Here is a 20,503-nt window from a genome sequence, read left to right on the forward strand (position 1 = left end):
TTTTTAATACCAGAAAGAAGTTTTCAATCGTCATTCTCAAATATTTTTCTTGGATCGCTTCTTGAAGTTCCTTCTGTAATATGTCAATAAAGACATTTTTTCAATTCAACGTAACATCGTGAAATTAATTAAATCGGTTGAGAAACGACAAAGTTATAAGCAGGGCAATAAATTAAAAATTTTCGCTGCGTCTTTTGATTAATATTGATATCGAATTATTTCATGTCCTATTTAAATACAAGGTGTTTATAAATGTTTCTAGCATCAAGGGTGGCTATGAAATTTGCCACTTATTATAAATGTGGGTTTAGATTTCTTAACTGACATTTGTAGTTAACCTCAATCATAGAGCAAAGTAAGTTTTGAGAAGAAAACTGTTGCAGTTGTCATTTGAAACCTGAAAATCAAAAATTTTGACACAAAACCGTAACAGAAGCGTCGTTAACGTAAATAACATTATAAATAATTTTTAAGATAGTTATATTCACTATGAAAACAAAGCGGCAAAGTAGTGCACGGCAGGAATTCCAGAGCCACCCTTGATGCTAGAAACATTTATAAACACCTCGTATTACTCATACATAAAATCTCAGTATTAAATTAGACATAGTTCGGTAAATTTTATTGAATTTTTACCATGCGGATGTTTTCTCTTGTAACATCCTGTATAATAGGTCTATTATAATTTGCTTAAAAAGTGATCTAGTGCTTTTTTTATCTATCTAACGTAATTCAACGAATGAAATAAAGTTAAGAGTTTAGATTTTTATAACTGCCACAAATGCGCAAATTTCGAAATAACTGTTCATATGGGAGATCCAATTCAGAATATATTATGCTTTTTAATTGATTATGATTAAATAGTTTTACTTCCATTATTTGTATTCTATTTTCCAAGCTAATTCCAATTCATAACATCCAACAATAAACTTCAGCCAACACCGTTTGTCCATTGCGCAGCAACAGTTATTAACAAAGTACATTCTAATTATACACAATTGCAAATTAATAATAATAGAAATAATTAATATTAAATTAACTGTTTGATGACTTTCCAAATAACTCACGCAAAATGTTTACATTTGTAACCATGTCGATCCATTTCTGCAGATTGTCAAGTCCACAATTTCGTCAACTTTTCCATAAAACTCCAATTTTCTTGCAAATTGGGTGCTGATCGAAAAACACCGGTAATAAGCATCCATATGAGAGTTTTCCTCGAGAACTCACGGCCTTCTTGATGGTTCCATTATGATGGAAAATTACTGCACGTCGCACATGAATAGCATCCTCAAGTCCTCAGTTCGTATGCAACAATCCATCCAACAAGATTTCAGGCATGTAGTTTGCCAAGGAAATCACTTTGAAGCTTGTAGTGTTTGAGATATTGACTTGACGGTGCGAAAGCGTTCTAATTTCACATTTCCATTGTTCAGTTTGACAATAATTTTGCGAAGATGGGAATGTGTGCACATGTCTCAGTCAAGGAACTAATTTCAACAGTTTCGAACGTTTTCTTATCGCCTCCAATTAGAAGGAATGTGACTTCAACATGTGTCCGATTTTTCTTCGACGTTGATTGTTGAGGGTTGATTAAGCTGTCGGGTTCGTGGTGCAATTATGTCGAAGGAAGGGCTACAAATACTTGGCGCATTAGTTCACATGGGATTTTCTAAAAGACTAATCAGAGGAAAAACTTGAATGAAAACGGCGTTATACCTTGTAGATTTCGTCGTAAAATGTGGGATTTCTCTCGCTTTATTTTAGGTAGATTTCAAAAAATAGCTTCGCGCCCAGATTTGCTGTTTTTGTCGAAAACTGTCACATCTTAACACGGAACAATTTTCCGGCAACGTAGTATTTGCAAACTTCAACTGCCTGCGCCAATTCTGCAGAAACTTTAAAGTTCTGGAAAAGCGAGTAAACATTCGAAAAGCCCCAGTTTCTGTCTGGTCACATTACAGCTTCCGAAAATAATTGAATTCTTTTTCTGTACCACAAGATTTTTTGTCCTCAATTCTTATGAAACCGGTTAAAAATGGGAAAAGTTCAGCAAACAATGAACTTTTCTTTTGTGAATTTTCCCTTAAGTAGTAATCGGATCAGATTTTCAATTAATTAAAACCCGTCATCAATTCCGACTTGCGTCGATGCAAATGGAGGTTTGATTAGTCCGTGAAATATTTTCATTCCGAGTGGTTTGCATGCCTTCGATTTTACAATAGAATTAAATAACTACTAATGATTTAACAAAATAGAATTTAGATAAACCATCACGAAATTGCGTGAAGGATACGCTCGGTGCGTTTTATTTTAGAAACATGCAAATTTGTTTTTGAATGTCGAAAATTTATTCCGTCAATATTTTGTATTAATTTCGAACTGGGATTTTATTTTGATCTGGAGTTTGAGAGAGGTCGTGAAAGGACGCGCCTTCACCCCGATAGAAAAATAATGTTCGTTATCGATATGAGATCTTCATAAATGGATGCTGCTCAAATTTCAACAGAAGCTTCCCTCTCGCCGAGGGAAGATCGCTCACAGCTAACGCAATTTTTGTAATAGACGTAATTGTCCGATTTCGATTATAATTTATTTCGAATTTTCGTATTTCCAGACGTCTCCTTTTTCCTGCTGACCCGTACGTTTTATATCCTGTGTCTTCAGTTTTGACTAAGATAAAGCTGAAATGTACACGAAATGACCTTTAACTTTTAAATTTTATATAACAAGCTTAATTTGTACGTGTCACGAAACCCAAGATAAATGAATTATTAAAAAAATTTAAGGTTTGATTCAAATTTTACACTGAACGATAAAATAACAGAACATTCTTCTTTGATTAATACTGTTTTTGATGGAATGAGATCAATATTTTTGTCTCAGGGCTATTGATGCACCATCTTTTCGTCTTCTGAAATAGTGAGCATCTACACAAAGCTTTTTCCTGCTTTTGTTGAGAATTTTTATTAAGAAAGGCGGACAATTTAAGTAAATCGACGGTCACTTGGTATTGGTTTGTTGCTATAGATGCGATTTTGTTTTTATAAAAGGTCTTGTAGTAAAGGCTCGGTTGCTCCAAAAAGAGCAAAATAACATTTTTAAGAATACATAAAATTGGTTAACGAGTTACCAACGTATAATTCAACATTATACAGAGTGATTTTGAAATAGAGGCTGAAAAAAATCTATTACAGCTTATTGCAAATTAATGAAGTTGGCAGGTTTCGTTTTTCAAATTGCTGTCTCAGTTTTAAGAAAAATATAAAACAAATTGATTTCAATTTTCATGCTACGCCAATGATTACTACAGTTACTAAGGTTACTATGCATAGGTAGGGGAGACTAAGGTATAATGATTCCTCTAAGGTCTTTAGTACTATAACTACAAAACTTTTACATTGATAAATCTACCACTTAGGTAGGAGCTTTGACAACTAATGTACTACAAGTAAGCCTGAAAATGCATCCGAAATTTTGCACCATTTTCATTAAAATAAAAATTAAGTGCAAGATTGCAGAAAGATCATTTTACCCATAGACTAGAGGTAAAATGATTCCTCGATTGGGGTAAAATGATTCCTTTCCATCGTAAGGATGTGTTATGTTCAAAAAGTTTTAGGAGTATAAGTTAAGCAAAAGTTAGTGGAAACAGTAAATATATTTAAGCAAAATAAACTTAAATAACAAAAAGTAAAACAACAAAATAGAGACTTATTGAAGACAAATAGACATTAGAAGATTAATTTTTTTTTGTAAAAACGAAAAGTTTTTTTGATTTAAGAAGTTTTTAATTCCACCAAACAGAAATTGCAAGTGAATATATTTTTCTCTTCGTCTACTCTTGCATATTGATCATAAGCCCATTTTTGGCACACACTGCATCTAATCCGATCCTCTTCTTTTAAAGAGTGGATATATTTTTTTCAATAAAAAATACGTTCTAAAAAGATTCTTTCTCTCGCTTTTGTTTTTTATCTCTGTCTTATTCATATTAAAGGTAAAATGATCCCGGGATCGTTTTACCCCAAGAGCAATAAGAACAAAAACCATAATCCATAAATTTACAACATGCAAGGTTGCAATTGAATCTACAAAAAATTGAAACTATAATGGTAATCCTTTAAAACACCACAGGAATCATTTTCAAAAATCGAACTAAGGAAAAACACAAATTCGCTGTGATTTTTTGAATATCCACCGAACTGCATGCAGGTCTTTGTCTGCAATATTCGCAGGTTCAGCAACATATTTAATCATTTCATTGATAGATTAAACTAAAGGCAGTTTGGGAATCAAAGGGAATCATTTTACCTCAAGAGATCATTTTGCCCCAGTCTGTGTAGGTACACCTAAAATTTAAACTGAAACCAAGTTAAAATGATTTATTTTCAAAATATTTACTAATATACTGATTGAATCTGTATTTTTTAAAATACTTCCGCAAACTTCTGTGTCCATTAATCATTAAATCATCATTAAACAAAAAACTAACTAATTTCCTTTTGTAAGGCCAGGCCGCCAAACGATGGCGCCGTTTTCCAAAAACGGTTACAAATTTGCGCAGGACAATTGAGAGTTATTTTTCTACACTCAATAAATTCCGTTTTGGCTTCTATTGAGTTTGATGTGAAACTGAATTTCTTATTTTCAGTAAATCAAACAATGTGTATTTTTTTATTCCGAGGAAAACTTCTTGGGTTACCCTGTTAATGCCAAATAGTTAAAATAATAAATTTGAACAAAGTTGAACAAAGCATCGTTTTTTTTTATTGTATGTTATAATTTCGACCTAACTCTCATCTTAATAAAAAAATAGATACTTAAATATCAACTTAAATAAAGAACAAAAAAAAATTTTGCAATGCATTAACTAATTAGGTTCATTTAGAAATTTTATTTATTTTGTCAAAACCTGTTTTCTTAAAGATATTTTTTCTTCTCAACAGGAGGAAGAACGGAACTCATATTTTACAAAACCAAACTAATACAACTGCTTTGAAATATACAATTTAAAGTGTGAACTACTTATTATTTCTTTATTATAACTTTTAAGCAAACGGTCGTTCGCAAACCTACCTTAATTAGTTCTAATCGAACACTGGAATCAGTCATGATTTGGAGTTAGTTGTGGTAGGTATAGTACGTACATATACAGTACAACCTCGATTATCCGTGCTTTTCGGAACCAGAGCCTGCACGGATAATAGAGTTGCTGAATAAACATATGTTTAAGGCAACAGAATTATTTGAAACGTTTTTTAATTCGAAAGATATAAAAACTTTAACAAAATTTATCAACATCTTAACAATAACAATTTTAAATTAAGAATAAGAAATTGAAACAATAAACTCTTATTAGCCATATTACATAAAAGTAACAATTTTGTAGTAAAAAAATCTGATCTTTCATTTATTTCTGTTTTGGTCCCAAAACTTTCTCTGCCACTTTCAGTTTTCTTAATTATAAAAGCTTTTATTGCAAACGAATTTATTATTATTTCTTTTTTTATTTTGTTATTGTTTGCGAACACTACTATTCAAAAACAAGCATTTTAACTCACAATTTTGTTTTTGTTCTCTGCACTGACTTAAATCTCAATAAACTAGACCAACCATTACTCGTGAAATTCCAAATTTTAAGATTTCTAACATTGGAAGTAAAAATACCAAGTAGTTGGTCTTTGATTTGTGTGTTTTTGTAATGCACGGATAATCGAAGCACGGATAATCAAACAAATATTCTTGCACGGATAATCCGCACCCGGATAATCGAAGTTCTACTGTACGTCTAGAAAAACCGAAATTACTCACTTTTCTATTTATAGGCCAACATTTTCTTAAAATTTACAATAGTATATCCCATTTTTATCCAAATACAATCCATCAAATACTCGGCATCCTATTTCCCTCAAAATGCGGGTCAAATTTATGTATTCTAACTACGTCAGAGCCCACCAACGTCTCTAAGGTAATTAGTTGTTGTCAAAACGATTCTCTTCGCTGTCCATACATTCTCTCTTATTCGGATTGATGTATTTATGTCGGCGCAGCAGGGAAATAGTCGGATTTTCCAGGAAGAAAAATAGCTTAGTCAGACACTACTCTAATCCTCACGATTTGTTAACCGATTTGTACGTTACAGTGAAACATTGTTGAATTTATAGCATTCACAATTTATGTGCTCGCTATATTTTTTTCCTAATGGACCTATAAACATTTCTGAATGGCCGAGATAGATGTATGACACGAATTCTCCATTATGGCACCGGTAGAGAGTTAATTGAAACGGACAAGTCTGCAATTTCTACAAATTCATTTCTACATCTAAGTAAGTTTCGTATTTCATTAAAATTAATTTAGTTGTGCTAGTTTGTTGGCTCTCGCAGTTGTATTAATTTATCGCCTGATAAAACGTGGAGGAAATTAAAACTTAGAAAATACAAGAACATTGTAGCGTTGTTTTGATACAGTCTTTAAGTCGTACAGTAAAGGAAATGTGTTCTAGTTTAAATGGGAGACTTATAAAAAAGGCTTTTATAGAGAGCGCAAGGTGAAACTGACAACTCTTAAAAAGCTTGAATGACTGTAGTTTTTTGGTGAGTAATAGAGATCTCGCATCTTTTGTTTTAAGGAGCTTTTAGCGGCAAGTGGGTTTCATTTGATGAGATTTTTAAAAGATCCATTTGTAACAGTATTTGATTACATAGAAACTTCTGATTTTATGTGCTTTCAAGGCTCTGTCCTACCCCGGCTGAAGTGCATAGGAAATAGCGCAAAACGCCATTACTTTTTACGGCCACAAATTAAGAGTTGGAGTTTTGATTTTTTTTGTACGTGTAGATAATATCGAAATGTACACGGAAAACTCTTTGATTTTCAAAAATTTCTTATAAATTAATTTAAAAAAAATGAAAACTGAAAAAACGCCATGTCGTTTTACGGGCACAGTTTTAGGAATTTTTGCTTGAACTACGACTCGATAGATGAGGGATTTTATTCTACATCTGGGAAACTCCTTGGTTTTTTCCCCACATGAACAGTTTCTTTAGAAAAAAATAAAATTTCATGTAAAAATGATTCCCAATTTACAAAAAGTCGGCAACCAACACTTCAATGTTGCCATGATTTACAGCCCCTCACAACAGGGGGTCTCTAATCCTAATCACGGTTCGACGACTACAACTCGGCCGACCGGCGATTGACCATTGGGGCCCCAACTTTATACCTACTTCTTACCAAGAATTGAAGACATCTGAATATAATAACATTTTAACCCTCATGCAAGATTTCTAAAAATAAATTTTAAGACATTTTGTCGACATTTTAATAATTAGATTAACGATTGCAAATGATTTTCAATCGATAATATAATTAAAAAGCAGTGACTTCTGAACAGTTTCAGAACCTTTTTTTTCTCAGTTGAGTGTAGTATTTTGAGTTTAGATTTAGTGCAATCAAACTCATCTTTGTTGACAAAAATTCGCTTTTGACTCTTGAAGTAGACCTCAATTAATAACTTGCATTACAACATTACATTTAAACAGTCTATTCTATATAGGGCAACGGATTAATTGCATTTCATACATTGATTGTTATGCATTTTATTGCATATTTGGCCATTTGGTCCTTTGCCGCAGGCAGGGTGGAATGTTTTCTCAAGTAGCCATAAGACCAAAAAGGTCAGCACCGAGTTGTCTCCCATACATGACTGTCAGGTTAAAATAAAAAGATTAGACGATTGAAAGCTTTTTAGCGCTCCCGTAACTATTTGATTTTTAGATACCAGCATAGCTCTATATTGTTACTTCTGTGTTTTGGCAATTTCTCCAACTTTGTTAAAATAATTACCCAAAACATGATTTTACATTTTCAATGATTTCTTTATACATATCTCAAATTGTGTTACTGTAGCAACTTTTTAAACTTTTCCAAAATGATGAAAACATTCATGGAGGTGGACATTTGTTCTCAATTTTTGAAATATTTAGTTGTGCCAAAATATGTTATTTTTTATTTTTTCGTGATGCGTATAAATGTATAGTTTTTTGACGTCCACGTATAAAAAGTAAAAACAAATTAGTGAAGTTTAATACACCAGTATTACTTAGAATTCTTCTAGATCGATGGATATCTTTCATAATTTTGAAACTCACGTTAATATAAGTAGCTGATGGCAAAAGTACAACACAAATTTTAATAGCTATTTGTGTATTAAGAGCGTAAAAATTTACATGGCCGATTGAAAGAGACAAAAAGTCTAAAGTTGCGCGACAACCTCTCGAAAACGGCAATTTGAATTTGCGCTCGAAATACACACAATATTTTTTCTACAATCTTGCATTTTCCGCGATTATTTGCGATTATTTCTGCGATTTGGCATAAGCGATTTATCGAAAAAAAAACCGTGATCGAGTGTTTTTTCAATTTTATAAAAAAAATTGTAGCTCTAGAACATATTCTTTACCCAGCTGTAATATTTTGTGTTATTCGGAAGTACCCAAATATCCATTTTAAAATTTGGTAGAATTGATTTTATTAAATACCCGCGGATTCGTTGAAACACAAGAAATGACAAGATGAACTAATATCTAAATCTAATTTATTTAAAATGCCTAGGCAGAAAAAGTACTTTTTAAGACGGCTACTATTTGAGACGGCACTTGCACGATATTAACTTTGAAACTCTTTAATAAAACCAATATTTTTTTACAATAAATGTCATCAATAACAACTACATACACGGCCATCCATGTTTTTAATTCAATTTGCGTTCACTTATTGTCGGTCGTGGAACTGAATCTAACGTTTGGAGAAAAAGTAGTATTTTAAAGTCACTCAACAGTTTTGCAAACTTCCAATTTTTGACGGAACGTTCAAACGCGATGAAACAACGAGAAAAGCATTTCTCAAGATATTTTATGTTACAATTAATATAAACAAATGAAGATCTTCAGATTTTGGTTTTCGGAGTTGCTTCAATTTTCGTAATTACATTGAATATTATAGATTGATAGCAGCAGCTATGCTATTATGAAACGGTAAGTTTGCTATTATAAAACAGTATGTTATTATGAATTATTTGTATCATCACTATTATGATGTACTTTACATGTAAACATACAAACGTATTAGATGTTCAGGTTTCGATAAAATTTATAAAATTAGAAAAACCTTTTTTTTTATTTTTTTTTTACTTTTTAACAATGAACTTTTCTAAGACGCAACTAAGGAGAAATATCCAACATATTATTATGTTAAACTGTGGTCTGGAAGATATAATCTCCACACTAACAATAAGCATAACAGTATGACCACCAAAATTGCAATATTGGATGTTCAGACGTCACATATGGATTAGTACAATTCCACATTTTGCAGTTTATCCTTTGATGTCTGAAATTGGAATAATATGCAAAGCGGCTATTCCCGCATATAGTCCAAGTTTTCTTTGCTTAAAGCTCGTAAAATTTTTAAAATTTCCTGTCGTTATAATATGCAAATTACTACTACAATGTACTAACAAAATTTTCCACCTGAGTGACCTCTTTGAAATTTATTAGTTTAATACTTGACTTTCCGGTAGTAAAATGAAAAAGTCTCGGGTTACTGTTATGATAAAATTAGCTTGAACTTAGCTAACACCAACAAGATTACTCCGTATCTCGCTTTACTATATTCATAAATTTTGTCACTATAATTTGTAAACAGAGTAGAAGAAAATTGTTTTATTGGATAAATAGATAAGGTTTGAGTTTAATATTCAACAAAGCCGAATTCACAAAGCTTTTAGTTAAACGTAATTTTCAGAACACGAGACTTCGATTTCCTACTTAGTAGAAGAAATTTGCATTAAGTCAATGTAAAGTCTGAACACATTTTCAGTTTTTGCGCACAATTCTTTCTGCTATTACACTTTTATGAAGATTCAGAGCACGGCGATAAATTCCCTGTGTTCAATAACGCCACCATTGGTGGCACTACTCTTTCAGGACATTAATCCTTTTTGCTTCTGAGTGGGTTCGAAACAATGAATGTAGGACAAAACTTAATGTCCTGCGGCTAACAAATATAGACAGTGGCGCCGACGGTACTAAGGACGATCGTAACACAGTAAGTGAATATATTATCAGGGCACTCTCTGAATTATTACTTAGGGCGTTATGTCTTTTATGTCTTTTTTGTTCGTTATGAATTAATAAATCTTGGTCATGGACTGAATAATTAATAAAACCATTTCCGGTGTCCTAGATAAAGCTAATGAAATTTCCAAATTCGATGCCGTGCCGTGGGTGGGTGCTGAAATATATGGCGTGGAAATAGTGTCTTGACCAGGTTTCAATTTCAGATGTCATGACACCATTAAAGGGGGAGGATTGGGAAGGGTTTTCACTTAGACAAAGTGGTGGAGATCTATTTCTTTATCACGGAAGATGTCTTTGTTTCGAAGATTTGTCACGAAGAGTTTTTAAAAGTGGAGAAGTAACAACAAAGTACTATAAACAATTGTCAACTTGCCTGTTACATGCATAAACATTTTTTTCTTTTTTAATGTAAGCGGATCTAGAACTGTTTAATTACAAAGCACCCTTTTCAATCGAAAACGGACTAACCTTAATCTGAATTTTAAGTCTGCATTGCGTAAAACTTTAGCACTGCGGTGAAAAAACTCTGATTACATTCAGGGGCATTTAGAATGAAAGCAAAATTAAAATCATATGTACACCAAATATGCATCATAAAAATTCTGATAAACTGTTTTCCTTGCATTTCAGGTGACGTAAATTTAAATGGAATAAAATACCTCACCTAGCATTGAGTCAAGTATCAAAGTGATGGAAATGTCACTAAAATTGTTAATTTAAATTTAATCCGTTTTTTGGTCTTTAGGGTTGCTGGTGTATTGCATTTAGCATTTATTGAGGAAAAATCAAAATGAACGAGCTTCTTAAAAGATAAAGTAAGCGAGTAAGTCATTTTGTTGTGGCGCCATTTTTAAAGATTCGAAAATTACAAATTACATTGTAAAAAATCGTTAAACAATTGGAAATGGAAATAATTTACTGCTCTCTAGCAAATGTCGCCTTCTCCTATTGTCATCGAGCCTTAAAATTCGACTTAAGCTGCTCGGTTGTAAATAACAATTTTATCTCATTCGGTATCGTGGTTAAAATTGGGACATCGGTGACGATCCGAAGACAATTTTCTTCAAATTAAGTTTCAATGAATCGTAATTACCGAAAAAGCCGCAATGACCCATTAAAACGCAAGTGAATGTCTCATAAAAACATTCTTCTTTAACGATTGCTCACTGTTTACTACCAATTCAGTTCCTCGCTGCTAAGAATTGGAGAAATAAAAGGCAGAGAAATTTCGCAATTATTCCTATTCTTCTCTTATTACTCGGAAATTCACTTACAATAAATTTTATTGTAGTCTAAATTTTTTATGAACCAGTAGGATTTGTTACACCCTCAAACAACACAGGAAAATCTAATTAAATCTTACCCGAACGAGCTCATGGAGCATTCTACCTTGAAATAGTATCCTCTTTAAGAAATTTCAACGAAAGAGAAATATTTATGAAAGTTTCCTTTCAAGTTATGGCTTCCGCGACAAAATTTACTCCAAAATCTAGACTATTTGCATCAAACTTGTATACACGACACATTATGCATTCACCTGACTTTTTAATTTTAAAGTTCTTATAAAAATGTAGGCAAACGTTTAACTCGTTCATACTAATTTAAAGCAGTTGCAAGGTTCAAATTTGTTGAGAAAAAAATTAATAAGGTGAAGAACAAAAACTGCTGCTGAAGGTTTAAATTCAGTTTTCTAAAACCCGCACTTGTTTGTCTATATTTGTAGAAATGACGCTAAAAATAAATTGGAACAAAAAAGAAATCCACAATGTCGAAAACGTTTGTATTTTGTTTGTTAATAATTTACTGATACAAAATTGACAATCAGAAATGATTTTGTTTGTTCAATAGATTGGTAAAAAATTGGTATCAAAACTGTGTACTTTTGGTGATTGACATAAATACTATATTTTACCAACATTCAAATAAAAATGTATGGTAAAACTTTTAATTAAGTTACAGTTGGTATTTGGTTTGAGTTGTATAATTTCTACGACTTTTTACTGCAAAATGAGAAAAAATGGAATTGAGCCATCTTCTCCTTAGTGGATACAAAGTCTGATCAAATTCTGATGTGTCAACAAACACCAATAAATTGAACAAAATAACGTGGATCTGAACCACCATTGACATTCCAATTTAACAGAAAGCTTTCGTGGCCAGGCCGTCAAACATTCCCAGTTTTAGAAAAAATAAATTTATTCGTAAAATAAAGTGTGTGTTGTATGTAACAAATGGCATTTATTTACTCCAGCAGAGGTATAATTTTTTCAGAAATTTACGTTTTTTTGTTTGGAAAACAAATTCGATAACTCTGTTCAAAACCAATTAATATTTCCGCAATATCTTGTGCTTCCGGAACGTCGACAGCTTTGATTAATGCCGAAAATAATCTGCAACAGCGCTTTTTGCAGGCATTGTATTTACAAAATGACTATAGCAGACCTGCTTAGTAAAGTTTAAGCGGAAGCTGAAAACACAATTCGGAATTCATAAAGATTTCCAGACAGAGAAGTTTGGTAATTAGCCGAGAAACTTGATCTATTGTCATTAACAGTGAGAAACCGACGGTTCAGATAAAAATTCTCGGTAAAGGTTGTTATCTTGCGATTAAGTGAAAAACTTTGTCTGGAATTATTAGGTGGAAATAATAAATTGCCGGAAAACACTGAAACAAAAAGAAAATGCGAGCGAGAGGTTTTATATCCACATAACGCTATGAAGAAACCGCGGCTTTTTAGCTCAACTTGGAAGAAAATTCCAGCCAAAATTGTGTTTCTTTCCTGTTTTGCACTCTTCTAGGTCAGAATGAAGTCATCAAGAATGATAATTTCTTGACATGGGTGCTGTTTTCATATCGTAAATTAAGAAGGCGGAAATTTACATTTTTAAATTACGCAATCTCACGGTTCACTTATGTTAATTCAAGTTGGGATTATCTCTACGCCAAAAATTTCCCTCCACTCACATATCATCTAAATTCATTGAGCATATTTGAGAGTATACGTGCCATGCATCTGTACGTTTTGATTTCGTTTCGAGTTCGACAGAGTCGAAGAAATTGACATATCTCAAGAATTATAAACTTGGGACGAATAAAAGCTTTCAACGTGCGGACTAAAAATAAAATTAGTTTATGCGAAGAAAATAATTTGGGTATTGAAAATTTGATAGAAAATAGAAATGACAGAATTTTATCAATACAATGATGAGAAAAATGGCCGAAATAAAATCGCTTATTTAACATCTAATATAAATATTTATTTGTTAATTTCAAAAACTGACATAAGTACGATTTAATTTAGGAATTAATTAAAATACTAAAAAAAAAATAATTAGTTTACTTTTTCGATTTCAGTGACAAAAAAATTCATTCGCAATTGTTCTCATATTGTAAATACTGTTTCGTATTTATCTTTTTAATTTGAACACTTACAATAGTTATTTACTGCATGTGAGATTTTGATATAAACTTATCGCGAAAGTATAGTTTTTATACTGCTTTTTCTAAAGGGTGATTTTTTAAAAACGGCAGGCGTAGAATTCTTATTTATGAACCGATTTCAAAAGTTTAAAAAACAGATTAAATGGTTTTAAATTTACTATAAACTGATGATTTTAAAATTTTTTTAAATGTCCTAGTATTTTTTGGGTGATACTCAACTTTCTTATTTTAAATTGACACCCATATTTTTTTTTTCATAATTTAGAAGATATTAATTTTCTTGATTCAAAAATGTGTAATATGTTCTACTTTTACAAAAAATATTTAAAAAAAAAATATCAAAAATGAAAAAAATTAGGCAATAAAGGTTAAAATCTAGGTGCGTGGTGTCAAATAACACAATATCGTTATTGTAACGTCAAAAAGCAGCAAATAACAGAAAGAACAAATTTTCTTTCAACAAGATGGGGCTACACCTTACAATGCACAATGCATTTCTCGTAGGTATCAATTCTGCAATAAAAAAAACGGGATGGCGTTTCAACAGTATTTTAATTAAATTAGGTAGTTGTTTTTTTTGATTTGTAACTATTATTGTTTTTTGTTATATAATTTCAAAAAAAATACCGATCCTTTCTGTTATTTGCTGCTTTTTGACATTACAATAACGGCATTCTTTTATTTGACACCATGCACCTAGATTTTATTAACTTTTATTGCTTATTTTTTTTCAATTTTGATAATTTTTTAAAAAATATTTTTGGTTAAAAGTAGAACATATTACAGATTTCTAAATCAAGAAAATTAATATCTTCCAAATTATGAAAAAAAAAATGGGTTCCAATTTAAAATAAGAAAGTTGAGTATCGCCCAAAAGATACTAAGACATTTAGAAAAATTTTAAAATCATCAGTTTATAATAAATTAAAAACCATTTCATTTGTTTTTAAAATTTCTAAAATCGGTTCATAAATAAATATTCTACAACGCCTGCCGTTTTAAAAAAATCACCCTGTATAATAATTATTATTTATAATAAAAAAATTAATTAGTAATGTTGTCAAATGCACCTTGGTATTAACTTTGTCAGTTAAAGCAGAAGGTCAACAAAATGTTAAAACTGTGAAAGATTTGTTTTCATTATAGTACGATTTTTGGTGTAAACATGAAAGTCATCAAAAATCGTTTAAGAATGAACTCGTTTTTGTATGACTTTTAAACATAGTAGAATAAAGTTATTCTAATACCGTAATATACAAATTAGCATTACAAGTTACAGACAAATAATATATTACTAGTTGGATTTAAAGTTGTTTTTTTCTGGAAATGCGACTTTTTTTTGTATTTCGATTATTTTTTGGCACTGCGACTTTTTTCTGGCAGTGCGACCTTTTTTCTGTGCTACTTAAAAAAGTATCTATATGGGCCTCTATATGCTTCCGTAGATATTTCATTAACCAAAATTCTATTCGCTTTAAATTAAACTCATTTTTGCATTTCAAACCGACTGAAATATTCTAGTGTGGTCGCCGCTGATAACGCCTGCAGAAACGACAAATGGAATAAATCTCTCAAAGGTGCCACCTCCGCTCATAATTCTCGTTCTCCGCGAATAGGAAAAATTAATCTACTCTATTCTACAAGCGTGAAAAGAACTATCCAACAATAACCAACTTGACGGGAATTCTTTTGAAGTAAATGTTTTTTGTCGCTTTCCTTTCCAGAATAACTCTGGTCCAATTTGTTAAAGTGGAGTCCACTCTAATCCTTTTTTAATCCGAAACTGGTCAAGAAATTTCAAGTAATATATTTTCTTTTCACTCAGATCACTCAGAGAAAAGAGGAAATGTATGCTATAAACGAACATCAATCAAGTTTTTCTAGCTGAAATCGACAAAAAAAAATAAACGAAATTGAGTTTCCACCGGAGCGAAATCCTTAAATGCGACTTAGTCAGCTTGGAAACCTCAATTACAATGCGGTGAGAAAAGCTGAAGGGAATTTTAGCTTTTATCTAGGATGAATAAATTAATAAGGGCTGTGCTTAGGATTCGTGACGTGGAAATAATTTTCAAAGATTCATTTAGAGCATTGAAAAGTCGCACGGGTTACAAACGGAGAACAAGAAGAAGAAAATTAAGAAGTATAAAACGATGATCGCGCGGTTTCAAAAGGAGTGTTCGATTTTCTTTAGTGTAAAAATGCTTACAAAGGAAATTATTTTTTAACGGCAGCAAGTACTACTTCAGATGTTTGCAGTGACACTAATTCAGAACGTTTTTAAAATTTTGCAGGTTTCGTAATTTTATAGTAAAACTGCTGCAGATTAAAAGCTCTTCGTCAAATTTTTACACCAAGCATCAAAAGAGATTTCATGGTGCTTTTATTGTCTTTCACTTGCTGATATGAATAAAACTTTGCACATGCTTTGAATAAACCAGACTGCAGCTTAACGCCGCTTGAATTTTTTAGATTTTTAAATTAGGAACTCTAAACGTTTAATCTCTGGGAACATTAACGTAATTACTGACTCAATTTGTCCCGCTCACTCCAAACGCTGATAACAGTCAGCAAGATCACTTTTAATGGAATAAAGTCCGTTTTTAATTAACGAAACTTAATCAACGCGACACAGTTTTCCGACTTCAACACCTGCACCCATCAAGTGTTATTTTCTTTTTTTTTTAAATATGCGGTAATAACTCAAGCAAGAGCTTGCTAAAATATTTTACACAAGATTCCACCGTTGGAAAAAAACTCTTCACGCTATTATTGCGTTTCACATTTCACTGTGATATTTTCCGATTGTGTTCCAATACGGCTCCATTGTCATCCATTACGGGAAGTGGACAATAAAGGGGCTCTACGCTGAAAAATAAATGACTTCTAATTCGTGTTTTTGTCTCCATAGCAACGATTTACTTTTCTTAGACTTAACGGCGTAAAAACGTTTCGAAAAAGAAAAAGCAATAAAGATGATCCGTTGCATGTGTGTGTGCCAGACGCCGTTCGTGTTAGATAATAGTCTTAGGACGTCCCTTTCACATGCTACTTACCGCTCCGGTTCTTCAAGGCGAAAGAAAAATGATTGATGGTAGGGAAAAAAGGGAAAATTAATATGTTGTTCTGCTTGTTTGACCTTAAGAATGAATGTTGACTGAGTTCCGGAAGTGGCGTCAGATTTAATATAACGATATAACACACAATCTTAGTTTGTAAATAGTTGTTTTGATACATGGAAGCAATAATAGGTATAATCTGTTTATCACTCATCTGTGATGACGTTAATAAAAAATCTCATTCTTTATCGCTTCATGATTTATTAGAAATGGTGGATGCGCCGGGAGAATTATGAGATATGAGATAATATTGTTTTTCGATAAAATTTAATTATTCTTTAAGTTTCGTCGTCTAAGCGGCAACATCCGCTATCTCAGTTATGAAAATATTTTGTTTCTACTTTTTCTCAGATGAATTTTTCACGGGAATTTACTGGTGGAAATTATTTTTCATATTTTTGAATAGATTTAATGTTAAGCTAAGATTTGATACCAAGTAATCATTGAGCAAAATTATTTACACTGCCAAAAATCAGTTTGTTTGCGCTCCCGCTTGACTTTGTAAAAATTGAGATTGCGGAAGTTGCCGCTTAGACGACGATTTGTTTCTTTCGCATTTAAAAATACCGGAATTTTTTATAAAGTAAGATGCATTTTTTTACTCGTTATTACATCGCGAAAATGGAGGTGCGTCATATACAGAGTGAGTCAAGCTTGCGTAGTCCTTCTGTGACGCTTTTATAAATAACTATTTTATATTTTTAAACAGATGAATCTATATGTCTGAATAAAATGCATATTTTAAAATTAATTTCAGTTGTCAAAAGTGCACTATTTTTGCAGGGCCGCATTCAACTTTTTTTCTTTAAATGCAACCTACTACTTTCAGTAAAAGAATTTGATGAGTTATTTAGTAAGGTATTCAATACTATCAACTTTTAAATTTTTGGTCGTGGCGTTGTCAAGTTATAATATTTTTTCTGAAAATTCTTAAAGTTGCAGTGTCTGATTTAAAAATTAACAGCACCATTACCTTTCGGCATATGAAGATAAAAACTGACATGTTCAATAACTAAAATATGCTTTTTCTTTTGATTTGACCAGAAATTAATGTTATGCTTAAATGTTAAAAATAGACGATTTTAATTAGAATTTACAAATGGCCAGAACTTGATTTTTTTAAATATAACCCCCTGTAAATGTTTAGTGTAATGAATTCAGTTTTATATTCTCATCATTTTTTTCTCAACTTCTACGTGGTTAAAATAGGCGATTTTTGAGATAGTATGTATGTAGAGACTTAGACAAAAAATTATGAGAATATAAAACTGAATTTATCACACTAAAAATTTACAGGAGGTTTCATTTGAAAAAATCAAGTTCTGGCCATTTGTACATCCTTAAAATTAAAATCGTCTATTTTTTACATTTAAGCATAAAATTAATTTCTGGTCAAATTAAGAGAAAAAGCACAGTTTAGTTGTAGAACGTGTCAAGTTTTATCTTAATATCTCAAAAGGCAAAGGTGCTGTCAATTTTTAAATCAGACACTGCAACTTCAAGAATTTTCGAAAAAAAAATCATAACTTGACAACGCCACCACCAAAAATTTAAAAGTTATTAGTTTTGAATAGCTTACTACATAACTCATTAAAATCTTCCACTAAAAGTGGTAGGTTGCATTTAAAGAAAAAATGTTGAATGCGGTCCTGCAAAAATGGTGCACTTCTGCCATCTGAAATTAACTTTAAGATATGCATTTTATTCAGACATATACATTAATCTTTTTAAAATTATAAAATAGTTATTTATAAAAGCGTCACAGAAGGACTACGCAAGCTTGACTCACCCTACATATTCGAAGTATATTATATGTATATTTAATAATGAAAAAGTGAGCAAAATCGCGACTAACTGATTGAAGTAACATGAGAGAACAAAATTGCTTAATTTATATTTTTTTATTAAAAAAATCTAAAATTAATTGGAAAACAAATATACCTACACCTTTTGTTCGAAGGCTTATGGTTGATTGAGTTCTAGAATATAACGCTTTTTTATCACTGTCAGCTTGGCGCCGCGACGCTCAAGAAGTGTAATTTAAAGTTTTAGTGGAAACACTAGCTAGCTCTTTTTTTAACATAATTGTGATAAAAAAGTCTTTGTTTTTATTCTAAATTTTATGTAAATTGTGTTTTAAATTTGAGAAATATCATGACGAAACACTTGCAAACTACATTTATTCCAAATTTCACAAATCACTTTATTTATTCATCTGAAGATCATTTGCATTTAAATCGTACGGCTTTTGTTACATTTTAAGGCGAACTAAAGGATCGTTTGGTATATGTGTACTTGGCAATTTTGACTAATTTGATAAAAACGCATTTTTCTTTAAATTTTAAAAACAATTTGAATCAAATGTGAAATGACAACTGAGATATGTTTAATATGTTCATATGTATCAATTAGCGTTTGATTCCAATATGCCTCAAAAATGGCGAAAGTTTACAGATTACAATTTTAAAGCGTCCAAATAAAAAACAAATTTTAGCTTTCGATTCTGTATAACAAATGCAAACAAACGTGAAATAGGTAGTTGTTTCTAGTACAGAACTTATTAATATAAGAGGTTTTTTTTAACATTTTTCCGGTGGCCCATGGCATAGTCCAATAATGCAGTGCAAAGATAAAAATACAGTTTTATTATTTTCTATTGTTATTTTCAAGAAAGAGCTATTATTTCAAAAACAGCTGGACTTCTTAGTTTCGTCAAACTATCTGACCCGACCATAAATTTTCTTCTTGTAGAGAAGTACTAATTTCTTACAAAATTTCAGCTTCGATTTAAAATCTAAAATTTTGCGCTACGATTACTCGCTTAATTATTGAAATATTTTTTAAAACTTAGAACCGTTGAATTCAGAACAACTTGCTTTACAAATCAACTGTATACATTTTTGATACAACAACGCAAACCGAAGTTGCAGTCTTCCGCCGAAATTAATGCAGTGTAATTATCGTTCTAGGAGTGATATAAAAAACGGTTAATCTGTAGACAACTACACGGACAGTATAAATTCTAAATTTCAGTTTTCTAGACCTAACCGTTTTTGAGTTATTATCGCGCAAGTTTACATTGCATTCCCCATAAGCATTTTGGGTGCGACCGCTCTTAAAATTTTTCAGCCGATTTTGTTTGTGATTTATAAATGGATTTTAATAAAATTCAAAACCAATATAACTGGAGCGGTGAAGAATGATTTAGTAATTTAATCATTTAGCAATATTTGAAAGAGTTTACTTAATGTTAAATTAATTCTGACGTAATCTTTATATTAAGTTTTAATAAAAATCCGTTCACAAGTTGATATTGGGTTTTGAGTCAACTTTTTCAGTCTGTTTAATCGTTCTATCCAATTAAGTCCTCTTTGAAATTGCATTTAGTTATTTCTAATTTTATTATTAATATGCTTTACGTTTCATAAATGAATATAAAGTTGTACTAATTTATAAAGTGTTTTTATAAATTCCTTATTTTCAGCTTGTTAAAATATCTGTTGCATCACTGCTTTAATATTATACAATTATAGGTACATTCATTTGATTGATATTTGTTTTTTTTTTATTACTGTTATTACATACCTTATTCTCTATGAAAACAAATAGTACTTTAAAGTTCATTCTTATAACTAATCACTAGTAAGAATAGAAAAAATTTTGACTGTAGCAATGCTCAGAAAAGCACTACTTCGTTACTGTAATGACCTAGATACTTGAATAGAGAACTTTTGTCTTTGACTCCAAAGTCACAAAGACGAATCCTTCTTCAAACCTCTCAAGAAAGAATTAAGAAT

At 31.3% G+C, this 20,503-nt stretch overlaps 1 protein-coding gene across 2 annotated transcripts in view; it reads left to right on the plus strand.

Moving 5' to 3' along the window:
• The window catches only part of LOC148180872 (uncharacterized), a 97,233-nt gene that overhangs the window by 16,598 nt on the left and 60,132 nt on the right, over positions 1-20,503 (plus strand). The window lies entirely within an intron of this gene.

This window comes from Gnatocerus cornutus, chromosome 1, assembly GCF_029298725.1.
Source record: "Gnatocerus cornutus isolate USDA-ARS CGAHR chromosome 1, icGnaCorn1.1, whole genome shotgun sequence".
NCBI lineage: Eukaryota > Metazoa > Arthropoda > Insecta > Coleoptera > Tenebrionidae > Gnatocerus > Gnatocerus cornutus.